Here is a 14,469-nt window from a genome sequence, read left to right on the forward strand (position 1 = left end):
TCATTACTGGCAGTGTCACATGGCAGGACGGCGTCGGGCCAACCTCTGGCATATAATAACACCCCGTTCGGTTATGTCGAACCATGTTCTCAGCTGACGCTGTCCAGCTACATATTGTTCAGACGTGACAGGTGGCTTTTGGCATCAGGATCTCATGCCAAAAGCACTAACAAAGTGACAATATTTGACGACTTCTGAATGAGAACGGGCTGGAGAGCTACTTTCTTTTTTTCATTCAATGCTGTTAATCACAACATGAATTGATTTCAAGATACAGACACATCAATCAAGGACAAGTAAAGCACTGTCTTTAATACAAACCTCTAAATCACAGCCTCTGCATTTAGGGGGAAAAGTCTCCTTGCAGCATTATGCTTTGTTATAACCGTTTATCATCACAGATTATTGACTTTAGTACATTAATTAGGTACAAAAACACATCACGTCTGTGAACCGTACGGGGCATGACATCTTATTCATTATACTTCACTGTCCAGAAAACAAAGTTGGCCAGATGTTTGATCCCTCTAGGCCTTGTGGGCAGGGCTGGACAGCGACAGCATCCAGACTGTCTCTGCCAAATGCAAAGGAAGACCCCCAACTCTGAGATTCATGCAGCAGGCTGCGACGCTCTGGCTGCTCGCTCTGCCCACCCTGCCAGATGGAGGGCTAATCACAGGAACAGCATGCAGCTCGAGCCCCTGAGTTAGCCCTGCCTGTCTGGACACAATGCAGGACGCTAAGCTCTGTCTTTCACTGTACTGGACTGCCACACTGCTGTTTGCTCGCTCCATCTGTCTTCCTCATTCTCTGATCCTTTTTAGAAGTTTGCCTCACTGCACATCATTCCTGTCACTTTGTTGCTTATTGTATTCAAACATTAGAGGAATCCACCGAGAAATTCTGGAATAACTCGGCGGACAGCAAACAAGAGGAGCCATTTATGAATCTCTTTCATTCCAAGAGATGCAGACCCAGTTATGTTTTGTTGTCAGTTGCTGAGTATTCTCCTGAGAGGAGCAGTTGCAGGAGATAAGAGCGACTATTCGAGGTCGATGGTATTGAGCCTGGATTCCTGTCCCTGACGAGATTAGCTGGCAGAGAGAGACAGAGATGTTAGGTAAGCCACAATTTGAAAAGAATTGCAGTTTATAGATTATCTGTAATCTTGTTGTCCCCAGAAAGCCCCTCTTCCTAACATTTATCTGTCAATGACACAATTCCATCATGTGGAGATTGTATGTGTTCAGTTTCTCTGTTAATAACGACACAGGTGTTCAGAATCAGGTGTTTCAAGCCCTGCAAGACGGAGGGTTTAGGTGTGAACGGGGTAGTCCCACTAAATTTGTCAATATTAATTTGTCCAATAAATAATTTAGCACTTTGTTCCAGGACAAGACAGCTTGCCAGGCGCTGGCTGGAAAACCAACTGCTAAGAATTTATTACTTTGGTGAGTGTTTCTCTATGCTCCCAATCCATAGACATCCATAGACAGTAAAAATAATGGACATAGCCACCAGTCATCCATTGGATTGTGAACTCCCATTCTGAAGCCTTGAGTTTGGCATTTAGCTGTCACAATCTTGGTCGTTTTGTATTGTTTTAGTCATTTTGTGTCCCCTTGTAGTTGTTTTGTTTCTCCTTGTGTTCATTTTGTATGTCTTTATGGTTGTTTTGTGTCTCTTTGGAGTGATTTTATGTCCTTTTTGGTCTCCTTGTGGTTGTTTTGTGTCTTTTTGTTTGGGTCTCTTGAATAGTTCTGTGTCCATCTGAGGTAAATTTGAGTCCCCTTTTATTTTGTTTTTGTTTGTTTGTTTTTGTGTGTGTGTCTTTATTTTGTCATTTGGGTCTCTTTTGGGTCTCTCATTTGACAAAATATTTGTGTTTTCTTTGGTCGTTTTTTGTTGCTTTAGTCATTTTGTGTCTCCTTATAGTTGTTTTGTGTCCTCATCATTGTTTTGTGTCTTTGTGGTCATTTCGTATCTATTACTTTTTGCTTTGCCTTTTTTGTTGTTAGTTTGTGTCTCCTTGCAATTCCTTTGCATGTCTTTGTGGTTTTGAATCTCTTTGAGGTAATTTTGTATCAATTTTTTGGTAGTTTTGTGTCACTTTTTTAGTCATTTTTTATCTCTTTGAGGTTATTTTGCATGCCTTTGTGATCTTTTTGTGTGCCTTCCTGATCAGTTTGTGTTAATTTGAGTGATACTTTGCAACTGAAGTCTAGGGGACCCTTGAATCTTTGGGCTTTGGTCTGTGCCATGCATTCATGTCACATACACTGGCACACTCTCCTGAAGTAATCTAAAACGGTACACCTCCTCATGCTGTGCAGTGTGTCAGGGACCTTAATAAAGTGTAAAATCTAACAATGAGTTTCTTAATAGGGGCTATTACTCAGCTCCTGTTCCTTATGATGTCAGTCTATCATCCATTCATGCCATTTTAAAGCTTGTCAGAGCGAAGAATGTCCTAAGAGCACATTTGCTTGGCTCACATGAAATATTGTACTTCGCTCTACAGATAAACGCATTGTGCTCTGAATTTACAGTATGTGTTTCTGACAATAACCACAAAGTAAACTAGCTTCAAAAAGTCTTGTGATCTCCAGGCTCCAGTTTGTGGACATGAATGCAGAATGTGGAGTCAGGGCTTATCTTGGTCCGTGACAGTAGTGTAATGGACACTGACAGGCCAACCAAGCTCCTCTGCAAGGAGCATGTTTGATGGAGGCTCATTAATTACCCCAAGCAGGGCGGCCATCCGCAGCCTTCAGGTTGGCCTGCCCATCACCTGCCTGGTTAAGGTAAGAAATCATTCAGTGCCCCTAACGTCCTGGAAATGCATGTGTCCGCATCAAGAGGAGAATAGAAGACAGTGTCGCGCTCTGTCAGGTTTCCTTTGTCAACACCGTGAAATAAATGAACAAGACTGGCAAGGTGAGGTAAGGTGCTGTTATGGTAATACACTGTAAGAGTCAAAGAAAGAAAGACCAACAGGAAAAAGAAAACCAAGAATGGTTGTTGCTGTGTGTGACAACCTTTTATTAGCAATCACATTTAGTTTCAGCTAGAAAAGTAAGTTAAGTAAGTTAAGTAAATAAAGTTAAGTGAATAAAGAGGCAATGTGTCAAAAACTAACCAATAGTTAGAGAAAGTCATCTCTCAAATTAAAGGATGGGGTGTTCTTTTGGAGTAGGTAAGTAAAACACAACCTTACCCTCAACCTTACCTCCTATGCTACCTTAATATACCATTGTTTTTTGTTTTTTTTTGTCTATTGCGCAGCAGTTTTTGGTTAGTTTGTATTTCAGTGCCTTCATTGTTATAAATGACACATCTGTAAAAAAAAAAAAAAAAAAAAAGAACAGATAAGACAAAACGCAAGGGAGTCATTGACAAAAACTGGCCAAAGATATACTTTTGACCCAGACTTTTCAGATCCTTTTAGTGACTTGTTGCTCACCACAGATATATGTATGATTACACTCTTTTTAAAAGACAAATTGAAGGAACTGATGAGATGTAATTTCACTTAAATTACATGTTGCATGATTTCATCTTACAAACTGGTTGACTGATTAAATGATTGATATGCCAATTGTCCAAGGAAGGATGGCTGAGCATTTACACTTGAGTATGGACTCAAATCAAACCCGTAGAATATTTTGCTGGTGACAACTATTAAGTTAAGTGCTTTGCTTATGTTTTATTCAGCTTTATATTGCTTTATATTATATATATATATATATATATTATACAGCTCTATTCCTATATTTAGAGGAGCCATAATTGATTGTTGTTGTGAATTATATGTCATTTTTCTGTCATTTTTCTGGTTTTTTAATGTCAGCTGAGAGACAGGTCCATTCCTCTGATTTCTAGATACTAATCATACATGGTCACATGTTGTACTTGAGCACCGCGTCTAATTCAATGTTAACCACAATCATAGCGGGAGCATACCAGTAAAAACTCAGAGTGGAATTCTCAAAGGATTGCATGGCTTTTGCGACCGCTAAACCTGCACAAAGACGACAAAAGAAACTGTGTAATGTTCAAAGCACCCACAAAGGTTGAAATGCAACCTGTCTGCACTGCCAAGCAAATAGCATCTTAGTGATTCTGTGTTGTTTGTACATATTTAAATTAGGTAATGCATTTGGACCCTTTCTAAGCAAATGAGCCTATTACAAACTAGTCTAATTCACAATGATCAGCTCTAACAGCCACACGCTGTTATAGTGAAAAGAGTGTTACAGCATGTTCTAATACCAATTCGTCACATGTTGCTGCTTTGCAGTGGACTTCCATGTCTACCAACCTTTAGCATTGCATGATATTTTCTATTTTGTCCTCTGCTCTAAATCATTCCATTTTCTTTAACAGTCTGAAGATGTGTGTTTGAAAACACCAACATCACTGACAAACTGGTATATTAAATCTCAAATACCATTTCTCTCTGTCACATTTAAATTTCTTGCCTGAAGTTTTGAGGAATGCGTCGACACCGCTTCAGTTAGGACCAATAGCTTGCAGTTTGAAAGATTTAGTTATCTTTTTCTCTCTGCCATTCTCCTACCTGGAGTGTTCTTGGCACAAAAACAATATTTAAACTAGGCCACATGGAAAAATGCAGACCCCAAAAGGGGGTAAATTGCAAACCTTTATGCATGTTTGCACTGTTATATTGAGGTAGATGGCAAGTGATGCATAAATCACAGTGATATTAGCAGTTTCAATCCTTTCTCTGTGAATTTGACCATCAGTGTTCTAATAGTGATCACTACAGACCTTTTTCATGACATACACTTTGATTTGTCAATCCTCAAAGTTTTAATACTTAAGATACTAATTTCATGGCTGTCATAATCCTAGGTGTTTGTTTGCATTCTGTTATCTTGTGGACTCTTCAATGTGTACATGGGACTATCTCCTGGACCGATTTTCAGTCAGATCTCCAACAGACATTTTGGCAAGAGCATTTCACTCAAAGAACCTGATTTGTTAATAATATACAAAATTCAAATTTCTCTAAAAATGATCAGTATATAATTCATTAATTAATTTTCTCATAATTGTAGCTAAATTTTCCATTTACAAAATACAACTTTTAAAGAAATTGCTCCCCCCATACCACTTTTTAAAAGTCAGATCTAGATACACATCTTGAATCACTGTCAAACTTAAAAAAAATATGTAATAAAAAACAAACTTTATTTTATGCAACTCTTAACACATTAAAACTGATTAGGAAAACCCTTGTGTGTTTATTTATTTATTTATTCATTTATTTATTTATTTGTTGTCTTTTTTTGTATGATTGCATCGCCTTTACTGAAGTACTGATTTGTACTTACTTGTTTCATTACATTTTGGTCATTATTTGCCACTTAATATGCAAACTGAACATACTGACCACTGATTGTAATGTTATTTTAAAAAAAACAAAACAACTGTTAACTGTTGTTAATAAAAAGTTTTTTAAAAAAAAGTCTTGTGTCACTTTCTGTTTTTGTCTGTTTTCAGCCTGTTTTCTGACACACCTGCGGTCTATCAGTCTCATTTTCCCTCCCAGTTCCCAGAGTCTTCCCTGCACACCTGTTCTCTATCAGTCATGTTTACTCCACCCTAGTGTTTTTAACACAACTTTGTTATTAGCCAATCCCTGTGCTTCTCTCCTTTTGCCTGCGTCCATCTACTCCAGCTGTGTCTTGTTCTTTTGATTAGTTTTCTGTGTATATAAACCTGTCTTTCCCTGTGTCTTCGGTCGGTTTGTCTGTAGTTGTCTCTGTGTTCATGGTGTCCAGGGTTCTCACACGTTTTAACGGACAGTCTCTCATGTTGCATTTTGGATTTCCTCCCGTAGTTCAACACTGTTTTCATTGTGTCATTCTAGTTTGTTTTCAGTTAAGTTTTAATTTTTTTAATTTCTTTTGTGCTTTGAGTTTGTTGCCTGCCTGTTTTTGGAGATTAAAGCTCGCTCTTTGGTTAAACCACCTGTCTGTCTGCTCTTCTGCATTTGGGTTCTCATTTCAACTGCAACATAACAATGACACATTCTTCTCCCCTAAATAACAATACACTGGCTTCTTTTAATCAATAATATCAATACTGTTTCTGATATTGATAATCATGGACTTGATATGAAGTGGTACCAAGGATCAAAACCAATTTGTTTGTGTCGCCTACCCCTAATTCCTAAAAACAAATCCATAGATCTTTAGCTTTAGTCTTCACTTTACTGCTTTTGCAATAATTTAGCTGTTACATAAAATAAATCATTTCAATAACACTGCAAATGCATGTTTAAATGAATTATTTTCATACTAAATGCATGTGTGTATGTCTATACTTAACTTCAGCACAATCAAACATGGTATGTATCCAAAACAGTATGTATCTTCACACATTTACTTTACACAAGTATACATTTTGTTGAGACGTTCTTTTCTTTGCTGGCCTTTCGGAGGCATTTCTGTTTTCCCTGAGAAGGTCAAGGAAAGGACATTGTGTTCATTGCTTTTTGTGGACAGCATTTAGTTTACTGAGGTAAAAAGACTTTGGCTCACCCAGAGTGGCATTTTGAACTGTGCCTCGGCAGCCCTGACCTGCTTTTCTACTGTAATGGCATTGCATTACAGCCAGTTCCAGCTTAGTGAGTCTTAAGATTGAGCCCTTTGCAGTTCAAACAGGTGTGACATTCAGACAAGCTGTTTCTCCTTTGTCCTTGCCCACAAATCGAGATCTCCCAAAATTTAATGTTCTGTGGCTGGCTGATGCTTGAGTAGGCAAGGGGAATGCTGGGTTGAAATTCACCCTCTCAAGGTTAATAAATTCTGTTTCACAATGCTCACAAAAAAAAAAAAATGTGTAAAACCGATCCTACAATTTGGTAAATTTACCTCCTAATGTTGAATTATTTATTCAATGGCAAATAATTCTTTACTGGTGACATATTACATTTTTTCTCTGTCCACGGTGACTTACAATTAGTCAGTATTTTCTGAGGTTTAACATGAAGCAATTCACAAAAGTTCAAGTCCTAATGCTCAGATATCCAAAGTCATTCTAAATCCCTTGATATTCCTTTTCACGATTCCCAGTCAGTCTTGGATGTAAAAGACAACAGTGGGTAGCCTTTGTTTGATGCAGAAGTGAGAAAATAACACCTCTGCATGCCCTTTTGAAGTTTAAACAAATCACCAATAATTAATGCTTATGTTTGAAAGGAAAAAAAAACTGAAATCTATATCGGTGGAAGGATCTAGTACTTTTAAAAAAAAATTATTCACACACAGCTATTTTTTAATATGATGGAAAAACATCAATTCTACCTCAAAAAATGAACTTCTCATTGAAAGGATCTTCCTTGGAAATACTAGTTGATGAAAAAAAAAATCCACCGAAGGTGTACTCACTAGAGATGTGGCTGAAAGGTCAATTAATATATTCATTGACCTTTAAGCCCAAACACATAATCAGTAGATGAGACCTTCTTATAAACTGAGTGGACCATATCAGTTGTGAAAATGGTTCAGCTGTCGTCAGATCCATCTGCTGATGAAGATCTCAAAATGGATGGATCAACGTTATCTCAACCCTACTGGTCATATTTTGACACTTGGCCCGAAGCCCCGAGCACCACTATAATGACACTTTTTTTGTCGCCCTTTTGTTTGGAAGTTAGGTTTAGGCAACAAAATTACTCAATCACAAATAACCCAACAGTGAGTTTTAGTTTTACACTGGGCTTGTGGTTCAAAGTGAGAGGACGTATCTATCTCCCCTCCCACCCGTCCTAAGCAGACGTCTATATTATCTAATCCATATTTTTGCTCTGAATGTCTAATAATGTTGTGGATGGGTTTACATTGGAGTTGGTTAAAAGCAAAATGCCACCACCACGTCGGACACCAACCATATGCTAAATGATATGCCGCAGGGCGGCTTCAGTTTAGAATATCATGGGATGGTGTAAGTTCGAAACTTTGCCAGATGTCAATTTAAAGTCCCCATTTGGCAGGGAAAAGGGGTGGTGGATGGGTCCAACAAACATCGGCCCTTACATGAATGTCACCATTGTGTTTTGTTTTGTTTTTTTTCTAAACCTAATCACATGTGTTTGTTGCACAAACTTAAATAAGACGTGTTTTACATACCTTGCACTTTCATTTTGAAAAACACTGTAGGCATCTAATGAGCAGATACTCTACATTTCCTATGAAATGGAAGTATATTTTGAAAAGACACAATGCATATAGCAGGCGTAAATTGACACCTCGTCCCAGAATGTCAACAACGGACACACCCAGGAAACCTACCGCATCATATATGTCAAACGTCCACTGAATACGTGGCGATACGTGAAGAGCAGGGGATGATAATATGATGACAGATGCTAAAGGGTGCCCCAAGCATCATTAAAATGATGCTGAGGACACTGCAGAAGCAATGTATTTGTCGCCCTAGGAGTTAGACCAGGCTGGATGGATGAATGAATAGATGTATTTGTTGATCCCAAATTGGGAAACTATTGTGTTGCAGCACCAGGGTCTCCAGATATTGCACTAGATGTGGCTGAATGCTCTGGTGGAAATACAATAAGCAAACACTTAAAGAATTTTTTGTCATACAAGTACTGACAACATTAAAAGTATCAGAAGATCAGAGTCTGACAACTTTTTCACTGAAGTGCTTGAAGCACCATGTAAAGCTTTTGTGCTATAGAAGGAATCACTTTTCTGTTGGTATGAATCAGGGATAAAGAGTACCAAAACAGACATTAATTTATATGGAAATGTGACTTTTATTTGATTGTTAGCTCAGTAATGCTGTGTGCATGTTGCAGGCTTTCCTCGGTGGAGTCCAGAAAACAGTCCTGCAGTCCTCACATCAAGTTAGAATCTAAATATCAAATCACCTGCTTCAAATCACCTCATCCATCAGGAGTCTATAAAGTAAATTATCCAGCCTTCTCTCACTTGTCACGTCCCCTGCTGTTTCTCATGTCTCCTTGCAGCTCTGCTTGTCTTCTCTTTCTAATGTCTTCTTTTTCCTTATCACTAATGGCATTAGGATGTGCCGATGTGGGGAGCTGAATTCAGTCTCACTGCATTGATTCAGTCCTCCAAAATGTTACATAATAAAGAACTCATGACGTCACCCTTTGCTAGCAGCTATTCAACTAGATTGAGGGTTTCTTAAATATCAATTTAAAAAATATCATCTTGGTGTTCCCTTTTAATTTTTCTGTGATAATTGTTAGCTCACAAGAGAGCTTCTATGAATTCTTACCAGCTGTTGTAATAACATATAAGCAGCAAAAATAGAAGCAGAGTATGTCATTTATAACACGTCGGGAGGTGGTCTGAGCTCGGTTCGCTTTAAGTCCGCAATGCGTTTCACTTTATTTGTGCATTATGAACACAAAGTGCTCCGGGTTCATTTCGCTCTTTGTCGTTGTATTTTAGCTCTAGCTCTCACATCACATGCTATTGTGCTGGGACACTTGAAAAAGCAAACAGATGGACCACGCCTGGTACTGCTAGCAAGGAGGAAACATGTTTTTCCAATTTTCAGTTTTTATGAAAGTGAGAGGCTTCATAAGCGCACTGGAGTGCAAAAACTATGTTAAATGTACTTCATAAGACACAATTTATACCTCTTTTCCCGCACTGTAATTATGCATAATCCTGCCGCCCATAGAGACACCAAAACTTCACAGGGGGTTGTGAGGCCTTCTTGATTTTAAGGAGTGTAAGAGCAAAAAAAAAAAAAAATGAAACTAACTGCAGGGAGCATGTATCTTCTGCAAAACAAGACTTCTGTAGACTAGGCACACTGTAAAAAGAAGCTAGTTGTTTTAACTTAAAAAAGTTAGTCAAGGTAATTTTGTAACGATTTAACTTATCTTCTCAAATTGAGTCAACAAAAAATTTAAGGCAGACCAGACACTAACTTTTGTTGTCACAAAAAACGGCTCTCAGTCCAATGGGACATTTTTTGAACTAATGAGGCTTCAGGGACATGGCACCATTCTTCTAGTGATTTTTTAGATTATAAGTTTAAGGTTATGAGTTTTTATCTGTATTAGATGTAACTTTATAAACATCTACGTTTTTTGGCCCCCCAGGCTCTGCTACTACTGAACTGGCCACAATGACTCAGCTGTCCTCATCCTTTCACCAGCTGCTGTTGAACCTGCTAACATCTTGCTCATGTGTTAACTCAAGGCTGCACAGAAATGAAGTGATATTTTGTTAGATTTTATTAAATCCATCTTTCAAATGGGAAGCTGCTTCTCTCTTTCTTTATATCGTGTATTGAATATCTCTGCCATTTGAACTGTTTGTTGGACAAAAAAAGATATTTGGTAATTTCCCCTTGAGTTCTGGGGACTGATAAATATTTTCATTATTTCTTGACATTTAAGAGATGAACAATCAAAAGATTAATTGAAAAGGAATATAATTATTAGTTGCAAGGTTGTGTTTTGGGGCTGTATTTTAAGCGACTTCCCTTATTACAAATGTAAATGTGATTTTAAATTAGTTTTTTTTTTCTTCAGACACAGAACAATATTAAGATTCAGGTAAGAAGCCAGGCTTATCGGTGGTCGTAGATGACAGTTGGACAAACAGAAAGGAGAATATGAATGAAAACAATTTTACAGGACAGTTACTTTGGTTTAGAGAATAACTTTGCTTTTTCTCTGCTACATGGAGACAGATCGTGGTATCATGACTTGGTTTCTAAATAAAATCTTCCCCTGAAGTGTGTGCCTCTAACCTGTGATTTATTCATACTGAATGCTCAACATTTTTTCCTTTCGGGGGCTTGAAGCGGCGCTCGATTTGTTTATCAAAAGCTGATAGAAAAAGCGTAATTCATCCTGGAATGAAGCCGCTCATTGCAGTCAGTGAACATGAAAATTGGATTCAGGTAGATAAGTCAATCTGTGGGTCGGATCCTTTTACTGTTGACCTGAGAGAGCGAGAGTGTGGCGGTGGAGAGAACGCTGCAACAGCGTTTCCATACCATATCAGTCCATAAATGTTTATTTACTTAACTTCACTTTTTCTTAAAGAAAGAGAATTTATTTTATAGTCAGAGATGCTCTTTGCCATATTAAGTCTTTGCCTTTATTTACTGGCTGCACTATCAAATCAAATAGAAGTATTTCCCGCAATGAAATTCCATTAATTGCACTGTATGTTCGGAAAAGTATGCAACAATTACAAATGTTCAAATGTTCATATCAACCCCACAATGAGCTATTTTGGAGGGAAATGTAAAGCAATAAACTTTGCATTACAGAGCTGGCTTTCACAGGAGATGAGCATGATTTGGCAGCTAATCCAATTGGCCAAACACCAGATCTCTATGTTGTATATTTAGAAAATGCCTTTTGTTCAGAGCAACGCAGCCTTCTGTGCATGGCTTTGTGTTTGTAATAAAAATGTGATCCCAGGACATTGGGAAAACACTCGAGTTCACCACACATTTGCAGCTCCAGTATACTGGAATTCAGTATCTGCAGGGAGGGATGTAGTGAAAAATATCTTCAGGGCAGGTCTTCAGGTATATGACATAATTTGTATAAAGACTCAATGTACTTGGAATACACACTATGAATTTTGTGTGTGTCCACCTGCCAGTCTGCTTCTTTAAAACATTGAAATCATTGTAGTCCACAAAAAGATGGAACAGTTCAATTATTCAAATCATATACTTTTACCAATGCTAAACACTTCCAGATGTTAAATACAGAAGATTTCAATCGATTATTTTTACATTTTACGCATTATGATTTAAACAATAGTAGAATCTGAAACATTTTATAGATTTTTATGTTCGATTCCATTTTCATGTATGTAGTTCCACGTGCTTTACACGGTGAAAAACATGGTGAATGAATAGGAAAGTAGAGCAGAGCAAATTGACTACTAGAAGGTTTATACATAAGAATGCAGTCGTCTTTACCGGCTATGTCTCATAGACGTGCTGCACTCCCACCAATGAAGATTGAGTCCATTTGTCAACGTTACATGTTTGTACCTTGTGGAAGTAGCAAATAAAAATTTAAAAGCAACACTGGCAAATTTAGGAATTTATCAGTTTGATTACTTTGGACAGATCTGAATGGATCGTTGTCCTTATCAGATTCTGTGAGACTGCTATAAAAACAGTGTTTCCCAAATGTTCATCCAATTCATGACCTCAACCTCTGCACTTTAGAGTTCATGTTCATATCAGACAAACTCATTTTGTTGCACACATTGTTCTTTATCCAGCATTTTTACGTTTAGCCACTGGGTTGCTACAAGGTTAATTGCATTCTCCAGTGGCATTGAGGAGCAAAGTGAATTTCAAAATTGTAGCATTTCTAGTTGCTAACTCTTTTATTCCCCCCCCAGAAAGAAGTGGGATAGAACAATAAATAAATATCACTATATTTTACTTTATTACATTTTGCGAGGACCAAAAAGTTTAACTAGTTTAATTTACTTTACAACAAGTGTTATTATCATATTTCCCTCCAGGTTTCAGTGGGTTACATTATGTAATAAATGATGCCACAAACAATTGCACTTGTCAATTGTTTTCTTTAGAGCTATTTCAACAAAAGTGTGTTCTAGCTAAATTGCAGCCATTGAACAGAAGTTTTAGCTCCACCAGCTAACAGCTGGTGTCACGGTAACTTTTCTGATGTTAATTTAACTATCAGCTGTTAATAGACTGTTGACTATCAACTTGTCCTGTTTCAACAAACAAGCAGAGCCTAGATACTGAAGATATTTTGAACTAAATGCATCAAAACAAAGTAACATGGGATAAAACTTGTCAAACAGTGAATCTGTATTATTGGAGGTATACTTACAATGAAGCGGTTCACTGTTAGGTCTTCATGAAGAGAGATTAACACTCAACATTTGGCGTGTGCGTTTTGGAAAGTGCTGAAGACTAGTAGTGGTGCTCATCGTGGTGGAATTGCTCCCAGAAAGACGGTTTGTCCCAGCGGGGAGGAAGAGCAGCTTGTTTATCAAAGGCTTGACGCTGCATATTTTGTTATCAGCTCTATGCACTGATGCTTTCCTGTTGGTGGGAAGTAATGGAAGAACTGGCAGCCCCACCATTCCTCTCCACTGAAGAGCTGAGCGACACACTAGCTTTTCTTCTCATTCCAGCATGGGGCTTTACCAAGGGCTTCTCCATGTTAATGCTAAGAAATTAATTCATAAAGAAAGACAATAAATTTACACTTAACATTGTTACAATGCCAAGTTAATATTAATGCAAATATTGTATGTGAAAAAAGACGTTAAAACCAGTTAAATATTTATTCATCTGTTTTAAACTCTTTATCGGTGTCTCTGCATATCTATTAATTCTCAGACTGTATTTTGAAATGCATTTCATGGAGCTGTCCATTGTCCCTTGACTCACAATACCTTGCTAAATTAATAGATTTTTTTATTATTTCTGAGAGCACATTTTTTTAATCAACATCCAGCACATGATAATAGCTAGATAACAGTTGTTTTTCAATATGATGGATCTACCACTGACTATATGTCTCTGATGACTAATGCAGATAACATGACACATGACTTCACTTTTTTTTTCTTTTTTTTTTTGAGGTCTGAGAAAAATTGTCACCTAGGAAACATTGATATCAGTGAACTGGGACCAGTCCAAGTACAATAGGCAAGGCTAGTTTATTTGTATAGCACCTATCAAATTTTTAATTTTTTCTATTTTTTTTTATTCAAAAAATAAAAATAAAAAAGGGGGGAAAAACAATTATTATTATTATTATTATTATTATTATGGAATAAGAAAGATAAAAAGTACCACTAAAAAAAGTTTAGTTTTAAAAATTTGGAGCATATCTTAAGTCCAAGAGGGACAGATTCCAGCAGGAGACAGCAGTGTCTAAAAGCTGTTTTATCAAATTTTGGTTTTAACATGGGTCAACACTAACTGAGAAGTCACTGAAAATTTAAGGGCCAATACACCCCAAAGTCCAGGGGTCAGATGCCTAATGTGTAGATGTTTAGATTCAAACCTAAAACTGTGTATGCACAAAGGCAAAAATATGTACATATGTAAATATGTATTATTTCCATCACATTTATAAAGCTGTGTATGCCTGATTCTGTTTTATAAATGTCAGTCATTGTGGCATGCATAGCATAGCATGCTCTGAGGAATTTACTGCTTCAATAGACTACATTTTCCATCAACACTGACTGGAAATCAACATTCAAAGTGGCTCATTTTCCTTCTAAAGAGCAACTGGGAACAAGAAAGCTGTGTGTATTTTTCTTTCTTTAGTAAAAAATTCCCAGAGTTTGAGAAGAATCTGTGTAAGTGTGGGTACCTCCTAATGATTGCCCATGAAGTAAAATTAAAGTTATTTTGTGCTAAATGCCAAACCCCAAAATGAGCTATGGGTCTACTTTTTGG

General features: G+C 37.4%; 1 long non-coding RNA gene across 1 annotated transcript; it reads right to left on the minus strand.

Moving 5' to 3' along the window:
- Positions 1-291: 291 nt before the first annotated feature.
- On the minus strand, positions 292-12,995 carry LOC148186642 (uncharacterized). Its single transcript, XR_015779432.1, has 2 exons — positions 12,881-12,995; positions 292-1,094 (listed from the first exon to the last, which is right to left on the minus strand). It is a non-coding gene; the product is annotated as an uncharacterized LOC148186642 (long non-coding RNA).
- Between the last annotated feature and the right edge of the window lie 1,474 nt (positions 12,996-14,469).

Source organism: Plectropomus leopardus, chromosome 17 (assembly GCF_026936395.1).
Source record: "Plectropomus leopardus strain MGB_pleo_1.0 chromosome 17, ASM2693639v1, whole genome shotgun sequence".
In the NCBI taxonomy this organism is placed as follows: Eukaryota; Metazoa; Chordata; class Actinopteri; order Perciformes; family Serranidae; genus Plectropomus; species Plectropomus leopardus.